The sequence below is a fragment of the Phyllobates terribilis genome, unplaced genomic scaffold (assembly GCF_046119375.1).
Source record: "Phyllobates terribilis strain yellow unplaced genomic scaffold, ASM4611937v1 Scaffold_4__5_contigs__length_816908805, whole genome shotgun sequence".
In the NCBI taxonomy this organism is placed as follows: Eukaryota; Metazoa; Chordata; class Amphibia; order Anura; family Dendrobatidae; genus Phyllobates; species Phyllobates terribilis.
In genome coordinates, this window is record NW_027362764.1 from 513,783,419 (window position 1) to 513,797,300 (window position 13,882).

Sequence of the window (13,882 nt, forward strand, 5' to 3'; positions counted from 1 at the left end):
CGTTTTTAATGCTTTTCCGCAGCGTTTTTGCAGCTGCGGAAATGCTGCGGAAACGCATTAAAAACGCATGGTAGAAGGGCAGCAATGTTCCCCAATGATAATCCGCATGTGCTGTGCACATGCTGCGGAAATTTCCACTGCGGATTATCATTGCGGAAAAAACCGCAGCACTACCAATTATTTTGTGGAAGCGCTGTGTTTTCGCCGCCATTGACTTGCATTAGAATCCGCCAATTCCGCAAGACTGCATCTGTACTTGCGTAATTGGCGCGTTCTAATGTGCGGATGGTACCCGGGTGTGGAGGACAGGAGACTCTCCTCCACACCCAGGTACCATAGAAACTGTAAAAACAAGAATAAAATAAAAAATAAAGATTATATTCACCTTTGGACGGCCCCCGGTCTCCTTCCCTGTGCTTGTGGGCAGGACTGAAAGACCTGCGGTGACTTCACAGTCATGTGACGGCAGGTCTTTCAGTGCAGTGTCCCGCGATCAGCTGGCAGCCAGGAACGAGCGCAGCAACACACGCCGGGCCATCGGAAGGTAAGTATAGGTTTATTTTTTTATTTTTAACCATTCTCTCGGGTCACACTGTATAAATTCATGCTGTTTCCATGGATTTATATAGTGTGACCTAGTTGACAAGCACTTTCCAAGTGATGCTAAAATCGCTTTGAAAGCGCTTGTCAATCCGCATGCGGAAGCGCATGTGAATCCGCATGTATTTCGCAGGAAAAACGCATGTACAATCCGCATGCGTTTTTTCTGCCAGGGAGATGCAGAAATGCTGCAGAAATTTTCTGCTTCATTTCTGCATCGTGGGCACATAGCCTTAATCTAGAAAAACAAAGAAAAAAGAACTATGCCAAAGAAGGGATCACCTAAAGATAATGAATACTTATTGAAATGTAAGCCAAAAGTACAATACTAATACAAATACAATACACTTACAAAGGCCCAATGGCTATGAAAATGTCACCAGAAAAACCTGTAATGGAGCTATAGTCCACCCTATCTAATCACATGGTACACAGGTAACCAATAGTAAATACAATGACTTTTACAAATATGCCTATATTGAAATATGTCAATGATAAAGAATTAAACAGGTGCTTTTAAGTAGCAATAACATGAATGAGCAAATAGTCCATAGCAAATGAAGACCTATATTGTATACTGCCAACACAACCTGTGAAAATCCAATCAAGCAATCTGTAAGAGGAAGGCATAATAATAGAACCTGTGTAATTGTAATTGAGAAGATTGGGGAAAAAAAAACACACGTATCACTTTCGAAAGTGAGGCTTCCTCAGTGGCAGAAGTCATATGCTTCATATTTCTTGTTCATAAAAGTAACGAGACAGGGTGTTGGCTTTGTTTAAAACTTTTGAAGACACTGAGAGCTGGTCTAAGCTAGTTCTTGGGGAATTTGCAGAATCTATTATTTAAGTCTTTTGCACTGTAATTCACATATCCTTTTCTAATAATGTACTAGGCCATCCCATTTTTTCTTTGAGTTGAACAGAAACTTATATAGTTAGGTGTAGGGCAGACAAAGCTTTGCATAATAATAATAATAATATTTTTTTATTTATATAGCGCCAACAAATTCCGCAGCACTTTACAATTAAGCGGGGACATGTACAGACAATAAATTCAATACAATTTAAGGACAGTTTAAACAGTTACATTAGGAGTGAGGTCCCTGCTCGCAAGCTTACATTCTACAAGGAAAGGGGGGACACAATAGGTGAAAAGTGCTTGTTATTTCAGGTCTGGCAATTATAATAAATAGGGATTTTCATATAAAGCTGTATGATCCGGTCATCAGCCTGTATGTTTAAGTGCAATACTCGAGTACCGAGTGGAGTTATCTTGTGCATGGAGGGTGTGGAGACAGATGAAGAGTAGGGAACAGATTCTGAATGATATTTAGAAGGAGGGAACAGGGGAAAGTTAATTTACTGAGTAGTTAAGTTGGTAGGCTTGTTTAAAGACATGGGTTTTTAAAACGCGCTTGAAGATATGGGGGCTAGGCATCAGTCGGATCGCCTGGGGTAGTGCATTCCAGAGAACATGCGCAGCACGAGAGAAGTCTTGGAGACGGAGGTGCGAGGTTTGGATTATGGGGGATGTTAGTCTTAGGTCATTTGTAGAATGGAGGGCACTTGTGGGGCGATAGACAGAGATGGGAGATGAGATATAAGGCGGTGCAGAACTGTGGAGAGCTTTGTGGGTGAGAGTGATGAGTTTATATTGGATCCTGAGGGGACCGGCAACCAGTGTAAAGACTGGCACAAGATGGAGGCATCGGTGAAGCGGCTGGACAGAAATACGACCCTGGCTGCCGCATTCAGGATGGATTGGAGAGGAGAAAGTTTGGTAAGAGGGAGACCGATCAGAAGAGAGTTGCAGTAGTCCAGACGAGAGTGAATAAGAGCAACAGTAAGAGTTTTAGGAGTTTCAAAGGTGAGAAAAGGTCAGATTCTGGAGATGTTTTTAAGATGCAGGTGACAGGAGCGAGTGAGTGATCGGATATGGGGGGTAAAGGAAAGGATAGTGTTGAATATGACCCCCAGGCAGCGGGCGTGCTGCTTGGGAGTTATGGTTGAACCCTCCAAGGTAATTTCGATGTTAGGTAGAGTTGGGTTAGTGGAGGGGAGAAACACAAGAAGTTCAGTTTTAGAGAGATTCAGTTTAAGATATAGGGAGGACATGATGTTAGAGACTGCAGACAGACAATCCTTGGTATTTTGTATTAGGGTTGGGGTGATGTCAGGTGGAGAGGTGTATAGTTGGGTGTCGTCAGCATAGAGATGATACTGGAACCCAAATCTGCTGATTGTTTGTCCAATAGGGGCAGTGTATAGAGAGAAGAGGAGGGGGCCTAGGACTGAGCCCTGCGGAACTCCGATAGTAAGGGGACGAGGAGAGGAAGAGGAGCCGGCAAAAGATACCGTGAAGGAGCGGTCAGAGAGGTAGGAGGAGAACCAGGAGAGAACAGTGTCCTTGAGGCCTATAGAGCGGAGTATAGTGAGGAGGAGCTGGTGATCCACAGTGTCAAATGCGGCAGAGAGATCCAGGAGAATCAGCAGGGAGTAGTGACCTTTGGATTTGGCTGTTAGTAGATCATTAGAGACTTTAGTGAGGGCAGTTTCAGTGGAGTGTAAGGAGCGGAAACCAGATTGTAGAGGGTCGAGGAGAGAGTTATCTGAGAGATAGCGGATTAGACAGGAGTGGACCAAGCGTTCCAGGAGTTTAGAGATGAACGGAAGGTTAGAGACAGGTCTGGAGTTAGCAGTGCAGTTCTGGTCCAGGGATGGCTTTTTAAGTAAAGGGGTTATGATGGCATGTTTAAATGAGGAGGGAAAGATACCTGAAGAAAGAGAGAGGTTAAATATTTTAGTCAGATGAGTGGTGACCACTGGTGAGAGAGACTGCAGGAGATGTGACGGAATGGGGTCACTGTTGCAGGTTGTAGGTCGAGAAGAAATGAGGAGCTGGGTAGCTTCTTCTTCTGTAACAGGCTCAAAGATGGCTAGTGAGCTTGAAGTGCGGCAGGGACGGGGATCCAGGCACTGAGGAAATTGGGCTGAGATGTCCTGATGGATGTGGTTGATTTTTTCTAGGAAATAAGTGGCCAGATCCTCCCCGCTGAGGTTGGTGGTGGGGGTCTGTGCTTTAGTGCTCAGGAGGGAGTTTAAGGTTTCAAAAAGTCATTTTGGATTGTTGGACTGTGAAGTGATGAGAGTGGTGAAGTAGGATTGTTTGGCCAGATGAAGGGCAGAGTTATAGGTTTTGAGCATGAATTTATATGATGAAGACCTCTGCTAAAAGAGATTTTCTCCACTGCCGCTAAGCACACCTAGAGCAACACTGGAGAAAGCGTGTTTGCACTGTGTGCCAGGGCTGCCGTTGTCTGTGTCGAGTCTTTCTGCGTGTAGAAGGTGCGGCTTCATCTAGGGCACTCTTCAGTGTATTATTGTAGTGTGACAATGCTAAGTCTGGACAGGAGAGGGAGGAGATGGGGGCTAAAGATGTGTGGAGATTGCCCATAAGCTGCTGGGTATTAATGGTACGTGTGTTCCTATAAGTGTGGTAAGTGGGGATGTCCCGGGTGAGGAGACGGTTCTTGACAGAGAAGGAAAGAAGGTTGTGGTCAGAGAGCGGGAGAGGGGAGTTAGTAAAGTCATGCAGCGAGCAGAGACGGGAGAAAACCAGGTCCAGAGTATTCCCGTCTTCATGCGTAGGAGAATTAGTAAATTGTGAGAGGCCGAATGAGGAGGTTAGAGAAAGTAGATGAGAGGCTGACTGGGAGAGGGGATCATTGATGGGGATATTAAAGTCTCCCATGATGATGGTGGGGATGTCACAGGATAGAAAGCGAGGAAGGCAGGTGGCAAAGTGATCCAGGAACTGGCAGGAGGAGCCTGGAGGGCGATACACAACCGCCACTCGCAGGGAGAAGGGCTTGAACAGTCTGACGGAGTGCACTTCAAAGGAAGGAAACATGAGTGAGGGAACTGGGGGGATGACCTGGAAAGCACATTGTGGTGAAAGGAGCAAACCAACACCTCCACCCTGTCAGGTGTGGCAGTATGTGAAAATTTCAGCCCACCAAATGAGAGAGCAGCAGCTGCGGTGGTGTCTGAATGCTGGATCCAGGTTTCTTTAATAGCCAGAAGGTTAAGGGAATTAGAGAGGAAAAAATTGTGAATGTAAGTTAGTTTATTACACACAGACCGTGCGTTCCAGAGAGAGCACAATGGAAAGCGATAGGAGAGGGCATGCACTGAATGTTAATAATATTAGCAGGGTTTCTATATGCAGCTGGAGGAGAGTGGTGTATGCTAGTGGAGGGAGGCCCAGGGTTGGGGGAGATGTCACCAGCGACTAGGAGATGGAGAAAAAAGAGAAAAGCAGGTGGTGCAATGATTTGTATGAACGTTTTGAGTGCTGTATGGAGGTGGTGGATGGTTTGGAGTGGGTGAGAAAGGTCAGTAGAGCCTCAGAGTTATACATGGGAGTGGGGAGAAGGGAGGGCTGGATATGGAGTGAGTGCACAGAATGTGTTAAAGGGCGAACGAGATGAGAGAAAGCAGAAGTTAAAACAAGTAAGAAGCAGATTGCTATGACCAATGCATAATGCAATACATCTGACCAAGAAGCAGTATGTTTGTTTGAATATTTTATACACCTTACCTGTCTCCTGCCCTGTCTAACTGCCATTGTATAACTGCTTATTAAACGCACTTTAAGCTATTGCACTTAAATTCTGTTGCACACGTGCTATCCTGAGCCAGAGCTGAATATATGCAGCACCAATTTGCCAAACTGAGTAATTAGCCAATTAGCACAAGGCCAGAGCAGGCAATGCTATGCAGGGTAAACAAACCAATATACAACAGAGGGCCATAAAGCAGTGAAAAGGAAAGCTTTGAGCACTTCAAAACAGAGCCCAAAAAAAAAGACAGCAGCAATGGATGAAATACCATGAAGAAATCTTGCTAGAATATGACCGTGTTCACACCCAGACAGCACACAAACGGATGGATGGATGAAATACCATGAAGAAATCTTGCTAGAATATGACCCCATTCACACCCAGACAGCACACAAACGGATGGATGGATAAAATACCATGAAGAAATCTTGCTAGAATATGACCCCGTTCACACCCAGACAGCACACAAATGGATGGATGGATGAAATACCATGAAGAAATCTTGGTAGAATATGACCCCGTTCACACCCAGACAGCACACAAATGGATGGATGGATGAAATACCATGAAGAAATCTTGTTATAATATGACCCCGTTCACACCCAGACAGCAAACAAACGGATGGATGGATGAAATACCATGAAGAAATCTTTCTAGAATATGACCCCGTTCACACCCAGACAGCACACAAACGGATGGATGGATGAAATACCTGTATGAAGAGGAGAGGAGAGATGAGTGTCAGCTTCGTGCCATTGTATAACTGCTTATTAAATGCACTTTAAGCTATTGCACTTAAAGTCTGTTGCACGCATGACCCTTTGCATAAAGATGGATGAACACTGTATATGCTCTTGTCTCCGATGCATCGTTCCTAATTTGAACAGCACTGGCAGATCTGGAGACCCCTTGTTTCTCAATCCAAATTAGCTCTCCAAAGAAAGGGGTTTCCATGACATATGACTTTCCCTATTTTTAAAACAAAGCTGTGAGCTATGATGTCGTCTCTCACTTTCCACTATCTCACTATCCACTATCAACACAAAATGTCTGCTGCATTCCCAGACTCTGCTTTGATACAGCTTATAACAGTCCCTCTTGATTGGCTTTGCAATGCCATATGATGTGAAAGTTGCCAGACATTATTGGTCAGCCCGCCCAGCCGTATTATTTTCTTGGCTGATGCAATGCGTAAAATAGCAGGGGGCATTTTTTAATTTTTAGGTTTTGCAGGTTCAGTGGCTCTCTAAAAGTTCTACATAAATTAAATTTTCATCAATGCAATTCATTAATCTGTAATATAAACATATGGCATAGTATAAAACTTTACATTACATATTATTATTATTTATTATTATAGCGCCATTAATTCCATGGCGCTTTACATGTGAAAAAGGGGTATATAACAACATATTGTAACATAAACATGCAATGAGCAAAGTTCTAAACAGTTCATCTTGTAACAACAGGGGTTCACCTCAACAATGCCGAATACCCATTTTCAAACCCCTTATAAAGTGGCTAAAAGTTTTTAGATGGAAAATATTTTTTATTCTAATTTTAGTATTCATTTTACACAATAATATTTTTTTACCAACTTGTCAGTAAGTATCTACAAAGGAACACGTATTTATAAAGGTACAGTTGACAGACTAATAATTAATCTTACAATATTCAGTTTGATGTGACATATATTATACCCCTTGTAAGAGGTACACATGCAGCTATACCATACTCTTTTATATCTGCAAAGCATCAGACAGCTTTCAATTCAAAGCAGCCTGTTACCTATAGACATCAATCCAAAAGACTGGTAACCAGCCACACTGTAAAGATGTGACCGTGACCTGATGATCACAACCTTAGAACAACCTTCTTGTTCTAGGCAACATTTCTAAAAATCAAACCATTAATTAAGCTCATCAAGAGAATGCCAAGAGTGTGCAAAGCAGTCATCAAAGCAAAATGTGGCTACTTTGAAGAACCTAGAATATAAGACATATTTTCAGTTGTTTCACACTTTTTTGTTAAGTATATAATTCCACATGTGTTTATTCATAGTTTTGATGCCTTCAGTGTGAATGTACAATTTTCATAGTCATGAAAATACAGAAAAATCTTTAAATGAGAAGGTGTGTCCAAACTTTTGGTCTGTACTGTATATATATAAAGTTTTAAAACTATAATAAGTAAACATAAAAATTCTTATCACCTTGCTTATTCCCAGTTAAAAATAAAGAAACAGTCCAATCTACGAAAAATAAAAAAATGTTTAATATACAGGGTGGTCCAAAAGTAGGTTGCCAGAAAATAATAACATTTATTTTGATTCATATATAAAATTATATTTACTGACACAAGCATAACATTCACAATTAAATTTTATTCTGAACAATAATACAAAAGCCCTTAAATTTTATCAACGCAGGTGCTCAAACTGTTTTCCATTACAATTTGCACAGATTTGAAGTCCGCCTTTTACACTTCGACAAACTTTTTTACACAAGTCTCTTTGGGTATTAATTAGTGTTGAGCGAGCATGCTCTACACTGCTCGGTACTCGCCCGAGCATCTCACTGCTCGGGATGTTCAGCGAGCACCGAGCATTTCCGGGTTACTCCGGCGGGAGCTCGTGTCTCCGCCCTGCATGTTTGGCACTCGTTACAGAGCCAATGAACATGCAGGGATTGCCAGCCAGTCACTGTAATGCCGCAGCCATGTTGGTTGTGGGCATTACAGTGTTTGGCTGGCTGCACAGCGTCACCTCAAGTATTTAAAACCGGGCGCCGCCATCTTGGACACAGTCGCTCCGAATCACACAGTGTAGGGAGAGGGCTGCTGAGCTAGGGAGAGATTTATACTGCAAAATAGGTAGTGTAGGGTCTCTAAAGCCTGCAAAATCAAACAAACAGTCCTTCTTAGGACTAATATCCATCCCAGATATCAGGCAGGCAGGTTGTATAGGAGACGCAGTGGTTATACCAACAAACACTGCATTAAAGTCCTGTGTGCTGCTGCTCAAATTGCTAGACTTAGCCCCAGGTCTCAGGGACCAGGAAAAATCCTTTTTTTTTTCATATAAATCCTCTTTTTTTTTTTCCCTCTGTCAGTACAATTATCCGTCTTATTAACCTTTTGATATCCCCCCTCCCCCCCAAAAAAAAAATACTGAGTGTGTCTGTGAGTGTTCATCTGTTTAAAAGAGTCTGGTTTCGGCCTGATAACTAGAACTGTGGTTTTGCAGTTCCATGGTTCAAATCTCTGTATTATCCACTCTTTTGCCTTTTTTCCATAAAAAAAAAACAGTTTGAGTATCTCGCTGACTGTTCAGACACAAATATATCTGTTTAAAAGATTCTGGTGTAGGCCAGAGAACTAGAACTGTGGTTTTCCTCTTCCACGGCTCAAATCTGGGTGTTCCACCTTTTTGCATAAAAAAAACTGTTTGAGTATCTCGCTGACTGTTCAGACACAAATATATCTGTTTAAAAGATTCAGGTGTAGGCCAGAGAACTAGAACTGTGGTTTTCCTCTTCCATGGTTCAAATCTTGGTGTAATCCACCTTTTTGCTTTTTTTACATAAAAAAAAACAGTTTCAGTGTCTCGCTGACTGTTCAGACACAAATATATCTGTTTAAAAGATTCTGGTGTAGGCCAGAGAACTGGAACTGTGGTTTTCCTCTTCCACGGTTCTAATCTCCTTTTTATTACCCTTTTGCCATTGATAGTGCGAGTGTAAGCTATTTTGCTTCATTTACAATGGGCAAGGCGCGTGGCAAGGGACGTGGAACTGGACGTTCTGGTGATGGTGCGTGCAGAGGATGGGGCCGTGGAAAAGGTGAAAATATGCCACAACCAACAGCCACATCTTCTCACTCCCAGTTCTTGATCAAATTACTAGGGAAGCACACAACAACACCACTATTGCGAACTGATCAGTGTGAACAGGTTATTAATTGGGAAGAAAAAAGGCCAAATGTTAAATGCTGGACAGACCATGGTACCAAGACGCGTTCTTACCCGTTGCACTGCGGGGGACTCCCTGTTGGGGTCGTGGGCTCTTCCTATATTGTCTGCTTGTGGGGAGTCAATGTACTAACATGTTATAGGGATTACTGGCCTTACCAATACTCCCCCTTTTCTCAGTATTAGGGCACTTATACATAGATAGTGCATAACGTTAAGGTCTCCCTGCATGCCATACTTTATCAATTGTGATCTTTATTGTATACTACTTGCTCTATGCTGTATATATCCACAATGACTCACTGAAGTTTATACTGACTATATATATAAATTGACTACTCTATACTGCCCGCTCCCCCTCGGTACTCCCCAGCCTTAGGCACTTTGCACCTTACCCCCTGCCATTGTAACTTTTATATGTTTTTTATAAACTTGGAATTTTGTATTCAAATAAAATTATATTCATTGTTTGCCACAGTACTCAAGTGTCCTCCTATCTTTATAGGTTATTAATTGGATAACAGTCACCAGGGCACTACCACCTCCGGTCTGTCTTCCACACGGTCAAGTGTTAGTAGCTGTGAGTCTCGACTGCATACTCCTCACCCTGATGCTCCTTCCTCCCACCATGCCGAGTGTCATCAGACAGCAACTGATCTCACACTTGGACACTCTGAAGAGCTGTTCACTGGTCCATTTCCATATTTGTGCCCCTCGCCTGCTAGGCTTGAAGTGGTGGAAAAGGAGATCCCATGTAGCGATGGCCAAATATTTGAACAGCCACGGCCACATGAAGGCGACGCTGGCAATGTGTCACAAGAGGTGGACGATGAAGAGACATAATTGCCACGAAGAAAGGAGGAGGACCGTGGTGCGGAAGTGGAAGAGGAGGAGGTGGTGGATGATCTAGTAACTGACTCAATGTGGCAGGAGGACACGCAGACCGATGCCAGCAGCACACAGGGGGAGGGAGGCAGATTACCCCAACAGGAAGGAAGAAGCAGTGTGGTGGCTGCAGACAGAAGGAGGGCAACTATTCCCCGTAACACCAACATGAGGGAGGTTGCCAGTACAACAGGTTGGTCTTCCAGAGTCTGGAATTTTTTTAAAGACTCTGCTGATAACCCCAAAAAGGCCATTTGTACCACCTGCCAGGCCAGCATCAACAGGGGTGACAAAACTACCAGCCTGACCACCACCAGCATGATCAGGCACATGTCATAAAGCACCCGACTTTGTGGGGCGAACCCCAGGGTCCACAACCAGTGTCAGCGGGGGTCACCACTGCTTCTTCCACTGTTGTGCGTATAAGAGAACCCCCTGTTGTGCGTGCAAGGCAATCCCCTGTCCGTACTGCATGCAAAGATGCCCCCTCCTTTCAGTCTTCACTTGTTATTGCAGTTTCTCAAGAAACAGCATCAACGTCCAAGTCCACGTCCCACCGCAGCGTTCAATTGTTCATATCCCAGACCTTTGAACGAAAGCGCAAATTCGCAGGCAACGCCCCACAGGCCACAGTCCTAAATTCGCACATTTCACGACTGCTTGCATTGGAAATGCTGCCTTTTAGGCTGGTGGAGACAGAATCCTTCCGCAACGTTATGGCAGTGGCCGTCCCTCAGTACTCGGTCCCCAGCCGACAATATTTTGCCCGGTGTGCCATCCCCGCACTACATAAGCACGTGTCCCAAAACATCTGCCGTGCCATCAACAACCCAGTTACTGGGAGAGTCCACCTGACAACGGACACGTGGACAAGTGCTTGTGGCCAGGGACGGTACATCTCCACTAGTACCTCCATGTCTCTTCCAAGGGGCATTAAAATCATCTTTTTAAGCTACTGTGACCTCCACGTCTCTTCCAAGGGGCATTAAAACCATCTTGTTAATCCACTCTGAACGCCACGTCTCTTCCAAGGGGCATTAAAACCGTCTTGTTAAGCTACTGTGACCTCCACGTCTCTTCCAAGGGGCATTAAAACCGTCTTGTTAAACCACTCTGAACTCCACGTCTCTTCCAAGGGGCATTAAAACCGTCTTGTTAAGCTACTGTGACCTCCACGACTCTTCCAAGGGGCATTAAAACCGTCTTGTTAAGCTACTGTGACCTCCACAACTCTTCCAAGGGGCATTGAAATGTTGTTTTTAGCTACCTCTAACCTCCACGACTTTTCCAACGGGCATTGCATTTCCTCCAAATTTTAGTCAGCTTTTGCTTTTCAATGCATAGGCGAACTCTAAGGGAGATAGTTTTTAGTACGCTGTAATCCACGTCTGTTTCAAGGGGCATTGCAGTTACTCATAATTTTTGGAAAGCCTTCCATTCACTGCTTAGGCCAACAGTGTACAGGAGACCCAGTTGCTATAAATGGAAAAAACGGTTTAGTTTATGCCCTCTGACCTCCATGTCACTTCCAAGGGGCATTGGAGTGCCTCGAAATTTTTGGTGGGCATTGCACTCACTGTATGCCCTATAACTGTGTAGCCGAACCAATCCTTTTGGTACAGAAACATATCCTAAAAGACATGTGTGGTTGACTGGCCTGATATTGATGTGAATGGTCCCTGTTCCTCCTGCTCTTTCTCCTTTGCCACAACCTCATCCATCATTCATCACCTGAAGCTTTGTTTTAACGGGAGTCATAGAACTGGGATAGTAGCAGGAAAACATCCAGCAATCCTCGGAGGAGGTAGGATATGCGCCAAAACGCTGACTACCTCAGGCCTAGCCGCTACTACACACATGCGCTTGCATCCAAGAACAGAAAGCTAAGGAGATGGATGGCCTCATGATCATGAATAATTTACTCGTTGTGTAGGAGGCCGACCACAGCTGCTGTCTACTTTCTGAACTTTGTGTTGAAGCCTGATTGACCCAGGACCTGCAATCCTCTATGTCTGGAGGACGTGTTGCATCCCAGTGTCCAACTGTGTCCCGGCTTCCACAATATTAACCCAGTGTGAAGGCATCAGTGAGATGGACCATCCCTGGCCACATTCACTTGTCCACGTGTTTGTGGTTAGGTTGCCCTTCCCACTAAGTGCACTGGGGAGGGCACAGGTAATGTTTTGGTATGCACGCTTGTGTGTAAGGCACACCGGGACAAATAGAGGTGGCTGGGGACCGAGTATGGACACCCGGCCGCCCCCTGGCGTCTGGGGACCAAGTGTGGACACCCGGCCGCCGGGCGGCTGGGGACGGAGTATGGATACCAGGCCACCGACGCAACCATGACATGGTGGCCGGCGTCTGCCTCCACAAGCCTAAAAGGCCTCATTTCAAGTCCAAGCAAGTGTAAGGCAACGCTGGTCATCATGCTGTGGAACACTCGCTCCACTGGGTCAATTAAAGCACACCAGGCAACACCTTTCCGGTATTTCACAATCCAGCAGTTTATTATACTTCATAACTGCTTCTAACTGAGTCCATCTCAGTGGCTCACCAACATATCACACACATAATGTCCAAGAGCCTTTCCAGTGACAGATATGTCCACTTGGCTCCAGATACAGCCCTCAGCAAGGCAGCAACATAAATGTCCACATCAATCAGTGTTTTTACCTTTGCCGTGTTTTAGCTGCTTCAAGTTTGTTCTGCCACAGCTGTGGCTTTACGGCTTTCCAGATGGGGTCTCCAGCCCTTGTACCTTCAAAGGCTACTGGTAAGTTTACACAGCTAACATCCAGCCTCTGCCTTTCAGGCTTCACCAGACTTCACCATGCCTCTCTAGGCCTCACTAAGCCTCTCCAGGCTAACGGTGTCCCACACACGGGAACTGGCCTCACACCTTTCACACACTGTCTCAAGTCTACCCGGGTTTATATATCCTCTAGTGCACACACAGGACCTGTGCTGATGTCACAGTCATGTGATCAGACCTTCTGTGTGCACAGGACCTGTGTGATGTCACAGTCATGTGACTAGTCACCTGAGGGGGAGGTACATGGTCAGCCAAAACACACCCTGGACCATTACAGTAATGCCGCTGCAATACATATCCCCCCCTCTGTTTAAACTTGTGGGGTTAAACACATAATATACACAATCACCTTAAAACCCACAGTTCACACCAAGACCATGTACTTGACAATTGCGCTGCTCAGCCCTTGGAAAATTAGTCATCGACATTAGCCCATTCCTTAGGGACCTACCATTTGTCATTGTCACTGACTTTGTCAAGTCACCTTTCCGGGTTGTAACCTTGTCAGACCTCCCCCGCTCCCAGCGATCAGTCGTAACCTTGTCAGACCTCCTCCGCTCCCAGCGGTCAATACAGCAGTGTGACTCACATGCCCTTGTATCTAAGGTCAAGTTAGGCTCCGTACTGTCCCATACTCTATTGGGTCGTTTGTATGGGCCTCTCAAACCTGAGTTACTGGAGGTCTCACTACCTCTAAACCCACGCCCACTACTCTCAGGACATCTTGAAAGGTCCCTAACTTCAGCTGTAGCTGTCCTGTTATTTATTGGGCCCTTTCTCTGTCTGGTCTCACAATTTCTAGATGGCTGCCACCTTCTGCTGCTCAGGCGATGCTGCCTTTCCATTTGTAGTCTGGCGAGATTCAACTGTTCTACCTCTCACAGGTAGGTCACTCGGTACTCCATCAGCATGCGTATATATGCAAAACTTTCTTCCGTTCCTACAGCGGAGAATGACACCATGCCGTCTTCATCTGGTATCCAGTCCTGA